The following is a 9418-nucleotide window of genomic DNA, read 5'->3' as shown; positions in this document are numbered from 1 at the left end:
GTCCATGAGGAACCCAAGACATAAGGTTTACCTTTGAAAGAGAGACTTGACTTGGATCAGTATTTGTCAACCGTGGGCACACACTAGAACCACCTGAGAGTTTTTTAAAATCCTCATGCTTGGACGACACTCAAGTTCAGTTGAATCAGAAACTCTGGTGGTGAGACCCAGTGGTCAGTATTTTAAACTTCTCAGATGACTGTAATAAAAGTCAAGGCTGAGGCGCAGTGACATGCAGCTCACATAACAGCATGTGCAGATTTGAAAATAGAATTTGCTCTTGAAAAATATATAAGAGCTTGAAAAATTTGTAAATTTTTGGCACATTAAAGGGGAATTATTCATCTTTTGAGGATGCTTGGGCTACCAAAGATAAAAATATAGAATCTCCATAGATATAATGAGATTCTGTCAAGGAGTGATTTTGATACAAAAAGAATCTTAGAACTCTCCACTGTCATGTTAAAACATGTGTGTGCATGCGTGCTCAGTCTTGGTTGACTCTTTGCAACCCTGTGGACTGTAGCCCATGAGGATCCTCTGTCCATGGGATTTCCCAGGCAAGAATACTGGAGTGGGTTGCCATTTCCTCCTCCAGGGATCTTCTGGACTCAGGGATTGAACCTGTGTCACTTGTGTCTCCTGCATTGGCAGGGGAATAAGCTATAGAGAAGTAATATTCAGGTAGAAAGCAAGGAGAGGCATGAAGGCCATAAGAGCTATAAAAATGACGTCATGAGAGAGAGAGAATTTTTATATCTCCAGATTTAGTTTTGCTACATTTTCTAGTACACACTCAAAGGGATTGCCATGTCCTAAGATGAGTTTGTGCTGCTAAGGAACCTCCACAAGGCCCTTTTGATGTCTTTGTTCCTCAGGCTGTAGATGAAGGGGTTCAGCAAGGGGGTGACCACAGTGTATACCACCGAGGCTGCTGCATCCTTCCTGGGAGATTGTGAGATGGCTGAGCTGAGGTACACACCCAGGGCTGTTCCATAAAATAAGCAAACAACTGCCAGGTGAGAACCAAAGGTGACAAAGGCTTTGTACATCCCACCTGATGAGGGGACTCTCAGAATGGAGACGAGAATTTTATAGTAAGAGAAAATGATTCCTGAGATAGAGAGAAAACCAGTCATGGCACCGATAGTATAGCTATGTTTTTGGTGAAAGTGTCAGAACAAGCAAGGTTGAGCAGTTGAGAAGGGTCACAGAAGAAACTAGAAATTTCTACATCCTTGAAACAGGTAACTTGTAACAGAATCACATTGTGCACCTGGGAGTCCAAAAGGCTAACAAAAAAGGACACCAAAACTAAGGAGCAACAGAGGCATGGGTTCATGATGACTGCATAGTGCAGGGGGTGACAGATGGCCACAAACCTGTCATAGGCCATCACAGTAAGAAGCATACTATCCATACATGCAAAAAGGATAAAAATAGACATCTGAGTCAAGCATCCTTCACAGGAGATGACTCTGCTGTGAGATTGGATGTCCACAATCATCTTGGGAACTGTGGTGGAGATGAAACCGATGTCAACCAAGGACAGGTTGGAGAGGAAGAAGTACATGGGGGTGTAGAGGTGGGGACCAGAGGCGACAGCTAATATGATGAGCAGGTTCCCCAACATGGTGACCAGGTACATGGACAGGAAGAGGACCCAGAGCAAAGGCTGCAGTTCTGGATCATCTGAGAGGCTCATGAGGAAGAATTCTGAGACACTTGTTAGATTTCCAGTTCTGTGTATCTTGGACACCTTTGGGAAAAGAAAAGAGGGCTGGAAACAAAGGAAATAAGTAAATGGGTGTTGAGCACTGTGTCCATATTTTGGATTCAAGCAATTCATTTCTAAGATTATACACCCCAGTTCCTTCAGCAATATCTCTCAGTGTGATAAATTCTGTTTAGAATTGTTCCCTCATTGGTTTCTGTGTTATTCACCTGTGTCTATACACTCTTACTTTATAAAACTGCACCCCAAAGTGAAAGGGAACAAGAATGTTACAGGTATTACATCCATGATCTCAGTAAAATACAGCCTACTTCTTTAGAAATAATACAGAATCTGAAATTTCCTTCTCCCTCTAAGAAACTACATAATTCAAATGTAAAGAAATTAGGACATATTTATATATATCTTATTTTACTCATATACAATTCTAGATAGTTCCTTCATTTAGAATATTTACAAATCTCTATGAAATGCAGGACAGTATCATCTAGATTCTAAATTAAAAATGAATGCTCCTAACCAGAACACGCTTTTATATTACATTCAGAGTTTTAGATCATCCTTTGTTCCTTCTGTCTTCCTTACTTCATGAAATAACTGATTATTCAAATATCAGGATTATCTTCTTTTAAAATTTATATTTATTTATTTGCTTATACATGCCAGGTCTTCATTATGGGCACGCAGGATCTTTGATCTCCCTTGCAGATAAGGAGTCTTTAGTTGGGGCATGTGGGATCTAGTTCCTGGAGCAAAGATCAAACCAGTGTGCCTTGCATTAAGATTGCAGAGTCTTAGCCATTGGAACACTAGGGAAGTCCCACAGTTGTTTTTAAAAAGTCATTTAGGATAGACTTCATATCTTTGACTTTGCTAAGTCACTTCTGTTGTGTCCGACTCTTTGTGACCCTGTGGACTGTAGCCCCCCAGGCTTCTCTGTCCATAGGATTCTCCAGACAAGAATACTGGAGTGGGTTGCCATGCTGCCCTCCAGGGGATCTTTCTGACCCAAGGATTGAACCCGCGTCTCTTACCTTTCCTGCATTGGCAGGTGGGTTCTTTTACCACTAGTGCCAGCTGGAAAGCCCCATCTTTGACTTTGGTGGGCTGCAAATTTTGATCAGTATGGTTTAACCAAGCACTCATGATTATACAGCGTTGGTGACTACAAATATGGTGTTAGTATACAGAACAGTTTCAATTTTTAAATGATAACAAGATTTAAGAATTATTCTTGAAATTTTTAAATTATATATAGGATTATTTGTTTCACTACTGTCTCAGTTAGATGTCTGATATGATAAACCAATGTAATATTTTTGGACATTATTCTGTGCTGCAGGATAATACAACTTCATTGTCTTTTCTTTTTTTCAGTTTATTGAAGTGATTGACAAAATTGCATATATGAGTTGTGCAACATGAAGGTTTTTTAAAGATATACAAAGTGATGATTTAATACACAGGGACCTTGGGAATGATTACCACAGTCAAGTTAGTTAACATACCTGTCACCTCAAACAGAAATGAAGTTTCTATTTGTGTGTGTAGTAACAGTTAAGCAGATCTCTGTTAGCAGATTTCAAGAACATAACCAGAATTATTAGCTGTTTTTTTTTAACCTATTCATCTGTCAATAGACATTTATCTATATTTTCACTATTTCAAATAACATCACATTGACAAGAAATGCATTTATCTCTTTGAGGTTCTAATTTTATTTCTTTGGCGTCTACCTTGAAGTGGGGTTGCTGGAGCCTATGGTAGATCTATTTCCATTAGTTTCAGTTTTTAATTTTGAAGGAACCTCCACTCTGCTTTCTGTAATGACTGTACCAATATTCATTCTCACTGATTAGGGGCAAGTGGTCCCCCACTTCCACATTCTCACCAACATTTGTTTTCTTTTAAGTTTTTTCTTTAAAAAGTCATCCAAAGAGATGTGAGGTGAACTTTTATTTAGCTTTAGACTTGCGTTTCCAATATTAACTGATGTTGTGTGCCTTTTCGTATACCTGATGGTCTGGTTCTCCTGATCATAAACCTGTATACTTACAGAAGAGGAGTTCAGCCCCAGGGAAGGTCCCACAGCCAGGTCAGGACCCAGCCTTCTTAGGTCAAGTTAACAGATTTTCATGTCAACCCTTCCTGGTAAAGGGATTACAATTCTCTTACTTCTGCTGCCTGAAAGTAACTCAGCTTCATTATTTTAGCGGGTCGCATTCTGATTTAATTGAGAAAAAATTCTAATTAGTATAATGTAAACACCTCTGGGCCATTTCCTGACCTCTAAAATTGTGATAATAATTGGATATTCCTAACAGGATTATTATACTATCCCTGGTGGCTCAGACTCATAGCTCCGTTGGTAAAGAATCTGCCTGCAATGCACGAGACCCTGGTTCGATTCCTGAGTGGGGAAGATCCACTGGAGAAGGGATAGGCTACCCACTCCTATCCCTCCTAGTCCAAGTATTCTTGGGCTTCCCTTGTGGCTCAGCTGGTAAAGAATCCACCTGCAATGTGGGACACCTGGGTTCGATCCCTGGGTTGGGAAGATCACCTGGAGAAGGGAAATGCTACCACTCCAGTATTTTTGCCTGGAGAATCCCATGGACAGAGGAGCCTGGCAGGCTTCAGTCCGTGTGGTTGCAAGAGTGGGACACAACTTAGCAACTAAACCAACCACTAATAGGATTATTGAAAGAAAGTCCTAAAAATCATTTATATTGCTTAAACAAGTGGTTTTCAGTTCCAGTTGGTTGATAATTTACGTGTTGCCATTTTTGTTGCTGTTCAGTCACTAAGTTGGCTCTGACCCTTTGAGACCCCATGGACTGTAGCCCTTCAGACTTGTCTGTCCATGGGATTTTTCTGGGCAAGGATACTGGAGTGGGTTGCCATTTCCTTCTCCAAATTTACATGTGTCTTTTTAAAAATTCTCAGTTACCCCAGCCTCAGCCTAGAACCAACTTTCAGGATCTACAAGTGAGTTTACTGGTCACTGTAATGTGAAGCTGGGCTTGATAAATACTGCCAAAGAACAATGCCCAGCCATTAGTAAAAGCTCCATTAATATTACCAGTTAATGCTATCATCAATAACTCCTACCTATTTTAAAGTATATACATTTAATAATATTTGCTTCAGATCTCATAGAGATTTGAAACATTAAAGATAAAATTTAACTTTTCTTGGTGTCTCAGCTCCATCCCGTTCCTCAGAATACATGTCTCCAAAAGCAACCAGTATCATGAACTTGATGGGTATGTTTCCTTGGAAATGCTTTCATAATGTCAATATTAATTTATGTATCTATAACCAGCTTTTGTAAAATCTTCTCTAAACAGAATACTATCCATATTGCCCCTGAAATGAATTTGCTTACCACAATGTTTTGGTTAATTGTCTTTGTGAACTACAAACAATACTTCAAACATTTTCCTGATACACAAAAAGAAACCATTTTCTTCAGTTCATAAATTTATACTATATACATTATTATAAATTTAACAAATTTCCAATATATCTTTCATATATTTAAATATAATGTATGATTTAATACATTTTATTGATATATTAAATAAATGTTTAATTTGTATTTCATATATTATATATTTTTTTATATCAGTTTCTGCTTACAACAGTCCTATGAAAATTATGTACTTCTCTCTGTATCATACAAATGGGAATTTGTATATCATATGTGAATGACAGTCTTCCTAGTTTCAACAGTTGGTGAATAATCAGTTTTACTAATATTAATTGCATACATTTTTTCAAAGGAAAAATCATTTTCTGCCAAATGCATTCGCTTTTATTAGCCTATCTTTTGGAAATATCCTTGAAGTCTGTCTTATGATAATTTCATAATAGCTGCATTTGATATTTTCATCTTGTATAGGAAATCTTTTCAACTTTACATTCGAAACTGGAAGGCAAAATGCATGACAAGTCATTGAAAACTCTATAATCCTTCATGTTAGGGCCATTATGGCCTCTGTAAACTGCTGCAGCAGTCCCATAATTCACAGAGAAGTCCCTGAACCAAAAGGATGAATCAATTCTTCTACCTTCATTTCACTTCAGGGGCCAAAATAGGTTTGAAAAGAAATATTTCTTAGCTATATGGAGGCGGCAGAGAACTGGTGCAGAAGAAATAAGCATACTAATGATTGAGTCCTAGGTCTTTTATTTCCTAGAAGAGGATTGTGTGCAAATCTCCCAACCTTTCTGTGCTTCTGCTCCTTCTTGGAAATAAAAGAATCTAATACCCATTTCCAGAACACATGTGGGACCTAAGGGAAATTTGGAACTTAATCAATACTTGGTCATTTGTATTAATAAAAAGAATTTCAATCACTATTGGGATAGCATGTATATTAATAAAATAAAATCCCCTCAGTTTAATGACCTTTCATGGATTATATGGCAGAGAGATCAAAGCCTTTCCTGTCTCAGAGTTGGAGCATAAATAACATGAAATACTAAAATGTGTCTCGGCCATCCATTAAGATATGCCTTCTTTTCCAACTCTTTTTTCATTTTATTCATGAAAATTTCTGCAATGGCTTTTCAATGATTGAATGCTGCTGGTGCTATTAAATGAAAAATAATAGGTACCAAAGAAAGTCTATGACATAGACAGAAACAAGCACTATTTTATCTTGTCTCTAGTCCTATGGGACATTGTGAAAAAAATGAAAATGTTGGCACAAGTGGTCATTGTGCGGAAGCCATATTGCCCATACTTTGTTTCTGCGAAAAGTGGAAGGGCTTATTTAACACTTGGGCTTCCCTTGTAGCTCAGTCGCTAAAGAATACTGTACTGCCTGCAGTACAGGAGACCCGGGTTCAATCCCTGGGTTGGGAAGATCCCCTGGAGAAGGAAATGGCAACCCACTCCAGTATCCTTGCCTGAAAAATCTCATGGACACGGGAGCCTGGTGGGCTGCACGGGGTCACAAAGAGTCAGGCACGACTGAGCAACTAACACTTACTTACTTATTTATTTAACTGGAGATATTTTATTCCTTGGGCCTCCTCTGTGCCATCAAGGTATAGGCTTTGAGGAATCAAAAATAAATGAGCCTCAGTTATTTCTCTTCATATATGAAGGATGTGCTTATATAAAGAAAAATAATATGCCCTGTCAGAGATGTAGGGAAACCATAACATCAGACAGACAGATATTTCAATCTGATAACATGAGAATTAGCATTATCATTATTAGGAACAAATATAAAAATGTATTTTGCCCTTTTTTCTTAATGCATCTGTCACAGAGTTTTTGCGTAGAGGGTGACCATTATTCATTTAGTTCTAATTCAGCGGGTTTTTATCAATGAGGAATCGACTCAGTTGACAAAATTTTAAGTCTCACAGATTCTGAGAAATTGCCCCATAACATACTAAGAATGAGTGGAGCACACAGGATTCAAAATTAAGTTTTTCTTCTCTGAGTCCCATGCCCTAAATGTCGACGTTTCAAGCAGAAGCACAGCTTTAAACAGAGGTATCTCAGTCTAAACACAGAGGCATATCAGGTAGATTTTTTTTCAAGGTTTTCATTTTCCTGAATAGGTAAAATGATCGAGGCAACTGATTATAAGTACAGAGGATAAAATGGACAGGTGAAGTGAAATCCAGGAACAGAGTCAACAGAGAGATCTATCCTGGAGCATCAAGTGCCAATTATTTCTGACGTTTGCCTGTGATCACAGACGTTCTTCTTACACTTGTTGCAGCAAGTGCTACCTACTGCCCCCCACTGTGTCCTCCAGAAAACTACAAAGGGGAAGGGCACGGTGAGCAGGGGGTCTCTGCTAGGACTGATGGAATTGATATGACTGGGTGAAAACAGAAAGACTGCCCAGGTGCCCTGTATCTGGAGTCAGTTTGACCAGACCGACTGATTTCAAACTTGGTTTTAACATTTCCTGACTCATGATCTTGCACATGTTACATAGAATGCTGTGCTTTTTTCCTCCAATTAAAATAATGATAATGTGTGCACCTATATTTTGGGAGAGATTATTCAGATGAAATGAAACAGGAGAGAAAACACATACTTCAGAATCTGACACTTAGGAAGCCTTCCGTAACAGTATATGATGTTATGATTCATGTCATCTTGCTAATGCTTGTCTTCATCCTCAATACCTCTCTCATAATGAACTGAAGTGCCTAGGGGGAAGTTTACAGAGACCCACTTGCTGCTGCTCTGGCACGAGGGATGCCAGTCAGCCAGAGCTAGAACCAGCGAGGGTGGAAGCAGAACTCTAAATGAGGGTTCTCACACCCCAACCAGAACCGTGAACATAAACTTCAAAGGGCTCTACTCCAAACCCGAATAGATTGGTGCCCTGATGCTGGGAAAGACTGAGGACAGGAAGAGAAGGGGGGGACAGAGGATGAGATGGTTGGATGGCATCACTGACTCAATGGACATGAGTTTGAGCAGACTCCAGGAGATAGTAAAGGACACGGAAGCCTGGCATGCTGCAGTCCGTGGGGTTGTAAAGAGTCAGACATGACTGAGCAACTGAACAACAACAGCATCTTTCTATAACAACTATTATGTTTATTCTTCTTGAAGAAAAAATACCTTTTCAACACTTCCTTCATCCATAACTGTCTCCCTCAGTACTTACTGGACTGGGCTGCATCTCTGCTGGAACATGACTAAGGAGCAAAGACTCACTGCCCCTTTCCTGCCTGGTGTGTGATGAAGTCTCAGGGTCCCTCCTCAGGATAGGCAGGAAGACAGACTCAGGCTGGACCTTCTGATGCAGGTTCCTAGAAAGGATGGACACAGACATGGAACCACAATAGTTAGGACATGGAAGCAACCTAGATGTCCATAGGCAGACGAATGGATAAGGATGTTGTAGTATATATACACAATGGAATATTACTCAGCTATAAAAAGGAACGCATTTGAGTCAGTTCTAATGAGGTGGATGAAACTGGAGCCTATTATTCAGAGTGAGGTAAATCAGAAAGAGAAACATCAATACAGTGTGTTAATGCATATATATGGAATTTGGAATAATGGTAACGATCCAACATGCAAGGCAGCAAAAGAGACATAGATGTAAATAATAAACTTTTGGACTATGTAGGGGAATGCGAGGGTAAGGTGATTTCAGAGAATAGCGTTGAAACATGTATATTACCATATGCAAAATAGATGACCAGGGCAAGTTCAATGCATGAAGCAGGACACTCAAAGCTGATGCTCTGGGACAACCCAGAGAGATAGGGAAATGGGAAGGGGGCTCAGGAAGGGAGACAAATGTGCACCTGTGGCTGATTCATGTTGGTGTATGGCAAAAACTACCACAGTATTGTAAATTAAATATCCTCCAATTTAAATAAATAAACATTAAAAAAAGAACTGGCAAAATAATGAGCTAGAGGTACTGACCAATTATTTACAATAGTGTGACCTTAGAGCTTAATGCCCAAAACTCATCATTAGCCAGTTGGTCCATGTTGTCCCAATCTCTGGAGACTTGTTAATTTTAACAGAACAGGAAAAGGAGAAAAGTGAATGTCCTGGGAAGGGTCTGGGTCCCTCTTCTCCTCAGGATGAAGTACACCTGTGCTCTTGATTCTTACTTACAAATTATAGATGTTAACATAAAATTCAGACTTTTTCTCATTTAACAATCAATGTGT

At 39.2% G+C, this 9418-nt stretch overlaps 1 pseudogene; it reads right to left on the bottom strand.

Annotated features, from left to right (window-relative positions):
* Nucleotides 1-815: 815 nt before the first annotated feature.
* Nucleotides 816-8916, bottom strand: LOC145510849 (olfactory receptor 7E24-like; annotated as a pseudogene).
* Between the last annotated feature and the right edge of the window lie 502 nt (nt 8917-9418).

Source organism: Giraffa tippelskirchi, chromosome 6 (assembly GCF_054371585.1).
Source record: "Giraffa tippelskirchi isolate mGirTip1 chromosome 6, T2T-mGirTip1v1.2.pri, whole genome shotgun sequence".
NCBI classification, from domain to species: Eukaryota; Metazoa; Chordata; class Mammalia; order Artiodactyla; family Giraffidae; genus Giraffa; species Giraffa tippelskirchi.
This window is presented reverse-complemented; position numbering and strand designations above follow the sequence as displayed.